Source organism: Pyrus communis, chromosome 15, assembly GCF_041283825.1.
Source record: "Pyrus communis isolate YQ-2024b chromosome 15, ASM4128382v1, whole genome shotgun sequence".
Lineage (NCBI taxonomy): Eukaryota > Viridiplantae > Streptophyta > Magnoliopsida > Rosales > Rosaceae > Pyrus > Pyrus communis.
Window position 1 is genome coordinate 26,198,174 of NC_142579.1, and position 5,972 is coordinate 26,204,145.

Genomic DNA, 5,972 nt, shown 5'->3' on the forward strand with positions numbered 1-5,972 from the left:
GGATCTCACAATCTACCCACCTTGGGAGCTCAACGTCCTCGTTGGCACACTCAAACAGATGGCAAGTTTGGCTCTGATACCAAATTATCACATCCCAGCTCGACTCCACCGTAGCACGATATTGTCCACTTTGGGCCACGCCCTCACGGATTTGTTCTTGGGTTTTGGCACTAGAACTTCCTAGTGGGTCACCCATCCTTGAGCTGCTCTCACCCGAGCTCACTTAACTTCGGAGTTCTTATGGGATCCGGAGCCAGTGAGTTCCCAAAACGTGCTTGCAATGGGAAGTAAGCATGTACATATAAGGCCAGGGACCAACCCTCACCCCGCCGATGTGGGATCTCACAGCGGATGTTTGTACTTATTTATTTAAACTTTTTTTTTCTTTCTATTTAAGGTAGATATGTTTAATTACAAATTAATGTTTACAAAAAATAAAAATAAAGGATATTATTATTTAGTAGGAAAAAAAAACATTAATTATGTAAACCCTAATTCCAATACAAACCCACTTCCCTCAATTTTCTCTTTTCCCTTCTTCAACTGCCACACAGCTCATCATTTTTCCATTTTTCCTTCATTTTTCTTCCCCTCTCTTTGTCTTGTGCAAATCCCAATCCGTTATCTCTTTCTTTCATTCTTAGTAATCTTTTGTTGTCTATTTGTCCTTTGCTACTCCGGGAGGACCAAAAGAAAGGTTTGTCACAGAGAAGGTAAAACTCATTTTATTTGGTTTGATTGAAGGTTTTTTTTTTTTTTTTTTTTTCCATCTTGAATTGTTTTGTAGGTACACTTGGTGAGATTTTGAATAATTTAGAGTGGAAGAGAATTTTATGAATAGATTGGAATAGAAATATCATTTGATTGATAGTGAGAAAGAATTCTCAAGAACTTTCAATTTTAGAGGTAATTGCCTTGTGTTAATCTTTGTTTATTTATTTTTTATACGTTTAATGGATTGGAATTCAGGTTTGATTTTTCCTGTTTGTTTGTACAAATTACTGTACTTCATAATTTGGCTTTGTTGTTTATTATGTTTTCTTTTTTGTTTTTTATATAGACTCGTGTGCTGCTGCAACATAAGAAGATGGACTCAGAGATCTGGTCTACAAAGAGACTACCGGAAAGGAGAGGATTGAAGGAAGAAAATGTTTTTTCTTGTAATTTTTTATTAAAATTACTCTATTGTTCTGAGGTCTAGAAAGATGAAGATGAATCATGCTAGGTTTGAATATTGTGAATGATTCAAAACCAATAAATGACGTTTGAGTGGATAATGCATTTATTATCTTGTGGATTTTTTTTATATAAATGAAAGTATTAGGAGCGGATGCATTTATCTACCTGTAATTATGTCTATTCATAAAACCTACCAATGTGGCAATAAAAATAATAGAGGCGAATGTTTGACATTTTTTGTATCTAATAAGCAACAGTCTCTTTAGGGGTGAATCTACTTTCCGCCACTCCTTGTTATTAGGGGCGATTTTTCTATTTATTGGCCCCTATTGGTGGTTTTTAGAGGCAAATATTTCTGCCTATATTAATTCGATTTCTTGTAGTTTCATTGTGGGCACGTGTGGCTTTAGGTGTTATTATTTTGCAGGTGCATTTTCGTCAAAGAAAGAGATGGCATAAATTTACATCCACACATGTATTTTTGGTTTAAACTAACATTGGTAGTGAAAATATTTTGACACTTCTTCAATAATTATTTTTCACACTTCTTCAATAATTATTTTGAATTTTATTAATGTTGCACTCAAATATAAAAATATTATTCATGAGTGTTTGCACGGTTTTAAAAATCTAAACGACAATGTAATCATCATCTACACGTGGAGGATGCAACAACAAGCGTTTATATATTCTTTCATATTTTTCACACTTGTATATTAATTATTTTGAATTTTTGTTTATTTTGAACTCCCTAAAAAAACTATTCATGAGGGTTTGTAGCATTTAAAAAATTCAAACGACTATGTATCCACCCTCAAAACGTATAGAATGCCATCACGAGCATTTGCATATTCTTTCACATTTTTTTTCGCACTTATAAATTAATTATTATAATTTTTGGAATGTGTTTGGTATTTTTAAATTACTTTGCTATTTTTATATTTTAATGTGTTTTGTAATGTTTTAATCTCACTTTTAAGAAGATAAAACATTTATGAGTATGACTGTATGAGATAGAATAAAAAAATTTGTTAGGTCGTTGATTGTAAAATTGAAAGTTTGTCTCTTTGCCTATACTAATATATACCAGTTGATTTGAATTTTGGGGAACATGTCAAGTTGTATAATTAAGCTTTGTTATGAAATGAAATCATTCGTTATTGATAATTTTTTTTTTTAAAAAACTTTTATAGAATAATAACACTTTAATGCATATTTAATGTACAATATATATTCTATAACTATTGCACATTATAGTAAGCTTTTTTAGTAGTTTAACTTTAAAATCATCAAAATAACTTTCTTTTTAGGAGAACTTTAACGAAAAGCTCCTAGTACTATTCACTTTAACGAAAAATCACATTTTTACACTAAAAAGTCAATCCTGGTACTATTCACTTTACCTTTTATTTTATCCTTATCGTTAAAACTCAAAGTGTTCAAGCCAGTTTCATTAGTTTTCCTTTCTTTTTAATGGGTCGAAACGGGTTATCCAAAGGGTTATTGTGTAAAGTTAAGAACCCTAATTAATTAAGATCTTGTAGTTAACAGGTGACCCAATAACGACCCAATTATTTATCGTGTTGATCTAAAATCCGTTATTTTCGTGTCGTGTTAACGAGTTTTGTCAGAAATTGTCAAGTCTAATTTTAATAAAGAAATACATAATGACAAAATATTCGAGAGGTTTTGTTTTTGTTTTTGTTTTGATGATAGGAGCTAGCATCGCTGGTGAGAAAGGCTTCAGGCATGTATATTTGGTTTAAACTAACATTGGTAATGAATCTAATTTGTTCCAATAGTGCATTTCATAAACAAATGCACAATGTAATTTTATTTATTTATTTATTGTTGTGGCCTATATTTAATTGACAGGGAGAAAATATGGAGAGAGATGTGTTTGTAGGGTTGTGTAGAGAATGTGTTATTTCCCTTACGCAGTGCCTTTATTTATAGTAATAAGGGAGGGAAGAAATCCTTCTCCTCCAAGGAATACAAGTCCTAATAGGGAAAAATAGCTAGAATAAAATCTAATCTAGGATTTACACAATCACACTTAAATAAGAAGTTTATAACACTCCCCCTTGAGTGTGTAAATACTCAAGGAGATTCGGCATCATGTAAAGTTGAAGAAGTCGACTCGTCGGCACTGATTCTGAGAATATGCTAGTCTCAATAAGGTAGGAACTTGCATAAGGAAGTAAGTCTCACAAAAAACCGTATGGCTATGGTAAAAACCCGAGTAGGGACAAAATCCATAGTCTAAGAAAAAATGCATGAGTAATGCAAAGTCAAATGAAATGTCATCAGGAATATGTTCAACCCAAGGTAGGTGCCTCGTCAAAACCTCATTAGGTAGCAAAAACCTAGTGGGAAAAATACTTCTGAAAAGTCGCATTCGGTAGTGATTTGGTGAAGAGGTAGCCATATTGTCTTGTGAACAGATTTGCGTGACTTCAATGTAATGTGCTTAGTGTTGTCTCATTTGATGTAACCCTTCTTGAGCTATTCGATGCATGCTGCGTTGTCTTCATAAATCATTGTTAGGATGTCAACGATGGGGTAAAGAAAACATGAGCTTCAAATATGGCCCACAACTGCTCTCATCCAGAAGCATTCTCGAGTTGTTTCGTGTAAGGTGAGAATTTCAGCATGGTTAGACGAAGTAGCAACCAAGGTTTATTTAGTTGACCTCCAAGATATTGTGATGCCTCTAACGGTAAAGACATAACCCATTTGAGAGCATGCCTTGTGCGGATCAGATAAGTATCTTGCGTCGGCATAGCCAATAAGGTGAAAATCAACTCGAGATAAGGGGGTCGCATCACTCGAGGATTTCTAGGGATAGAACAAGCCCAAATTCGTGGTACCCTTAAGGTTTTAGAAGATGTCTTTAACACCAGTCCAGTGTCTATGTGTTGATGCATTATTGTATCTTGCCAAAAGATTACTATTGAATGAGATGTCGGGTCTAGTGCATTGAACTAGGTACAATAAAGCGCCTATCGCACTTAGATAAGGAACTTCAAACTCCCAAATCTCTTCATCATCCTCCTTTAAACGGAATGGATCTTGTTTTGCATCTAGTGATCAAACGACCATATCAAAGGCTTCACTTTATCCTCATTAAAGTGACGCAACACTTTTGGGTGTAGTTCGTTTGATGTACTACGATTCCATCTAAACGGTGCTCTATTTCGAGACCGAGACATTATTGAGTCTTTCCTAGATTTTTCATCTCAAATTCTAACTTCAGGTGCGAAACAATTCTCTGGAGCTTTTCAGGAATTCCAATGAGATTCATGCCTTCGACATATACTACAACAATTGCAAAACTAGAATGCGACTTCTTAATGAACATACAAGGGTATAGTTCGTTGTTCATATTTCCCTGACTAGTCAAATACTTACTCAGACGGTTATGCCACATTTTTTCGAATTGCTTCAAACCGTAGAGTGAACGCCTCAGCTGAATTGAGAGCGTGTTCTGGGGTTTGGAAATATTTGATCCAGTCAATGTAAGTCCTTCGGGAACTTTCATATAAATTTCAATATCAAGATCCCCATAGAGATACACAGTTACTATGTCCATCAGTTCCATACTCAGTTTTTCAGAAACTACTAAACTGATAAGATAGTGAAAAGTAATCACATCCATAACGGGAACTTTCATATAAATTTCAATATCAAGATCCCAATAGAGATACACAGTTACTATGTCCATCAGCTACATACTCAGTTTTTCAGAAAATACTAAACTGATAAGGTAGTGAAAAGTAATCACATCCATAACGGGTGAATAAGTTTCGTCATAGTCAATCCTGAGGTGTTGTAAGAAGCCTTGCGCAATAAGAAGAGCTTTGTAACGCACAATTTCATTCTTCACCTTATGCTTCCAAACGAAAACTCACTTGTAGCCAACGGGCTTTACATGTGGAGGAGTATAAGCTATATGTCTAAACACCTTACGTCTCGTAAGTGAATCAAGTTTGACTTGGATTGCTTGTTTCCAGTTTGACCAATCAGTTCTACGTCGACATTCATCAATGGAACGGGGTTCAATGTCATTGCTCAACATGATCTCAGTAGCTACTGCATATGCTAATGCATCGTCAACGATCATCTCATTTGTACACCAAACATCATCCAAGCTAGCATAATGGACTGAAATCTCTGATTCTCGGGAGGTAGATTTGTCTCTTCAAGGATGCTTTCGTAATCTAGAATTTCCTCATGAGTTGGATATAATGAGTAAGTGACAATCGAATTCACGGTAGGTTTTTTAGGAACCAATGTCGTGGGTTTCCTCTTCTAAGGGTGTGAATCCTTTGAACCAAGTGGTCTGCCACACTTATGTGCAGGGGTAGATGATTAGCTAGCCACTGATGTACGCAGATCAGCCAAATTAGTGTCCCAGGCCTCCAGGAAGGAAGTCCGCCATACATTTGGTACATCTATCTTTGCAGCCATATTTGCAGCCGGAATATGTGATCTTGCCACTTGTTCTAGATCGGTGAAAGCATCTGGCATGCTTTGAGCTATGCCTTAGAGATTTAATATGCGCTACACTTCAGTTTCAGACTGAGCAGTGTGGGGATCTAAATGAGACAAACTGGGAGTTGTCCGTAATAATTCGTGTTATTCTTCATAAATGTTGACGTTCTTATCTCATCTTAATGACGGGAAGACTGTCTCATAGAAGTGACAATCCGCGAAACGAGCGATAAACAGGTTGCCCATCAAAGGTTCTAGGTAACGAATGATCGAAGGAGAATCATATCTAACATAGATTC

General features: G+C 35.4%; 1 long non-coding RNA gene across 1 annotated transcript; it reads left to right on the top strand.

The window, feature by feature from the left end:
* The first annotated feature begins 467 nt into the window (after nt 1–467).
* Nucleotides 468–1,412, top strand: LOC148690783 (uncharacterized). Its single transcript, XR_015956764.1, has 2 exons — nt 468–713; nt 1,061–1,412. It is a non-coding gene; the product is annotated as an uncharacterized LOC148690783 (long non-coding RNA).
* Nucleotides 1,413–5,972: the final 4,560 nt, after the last annotated feature.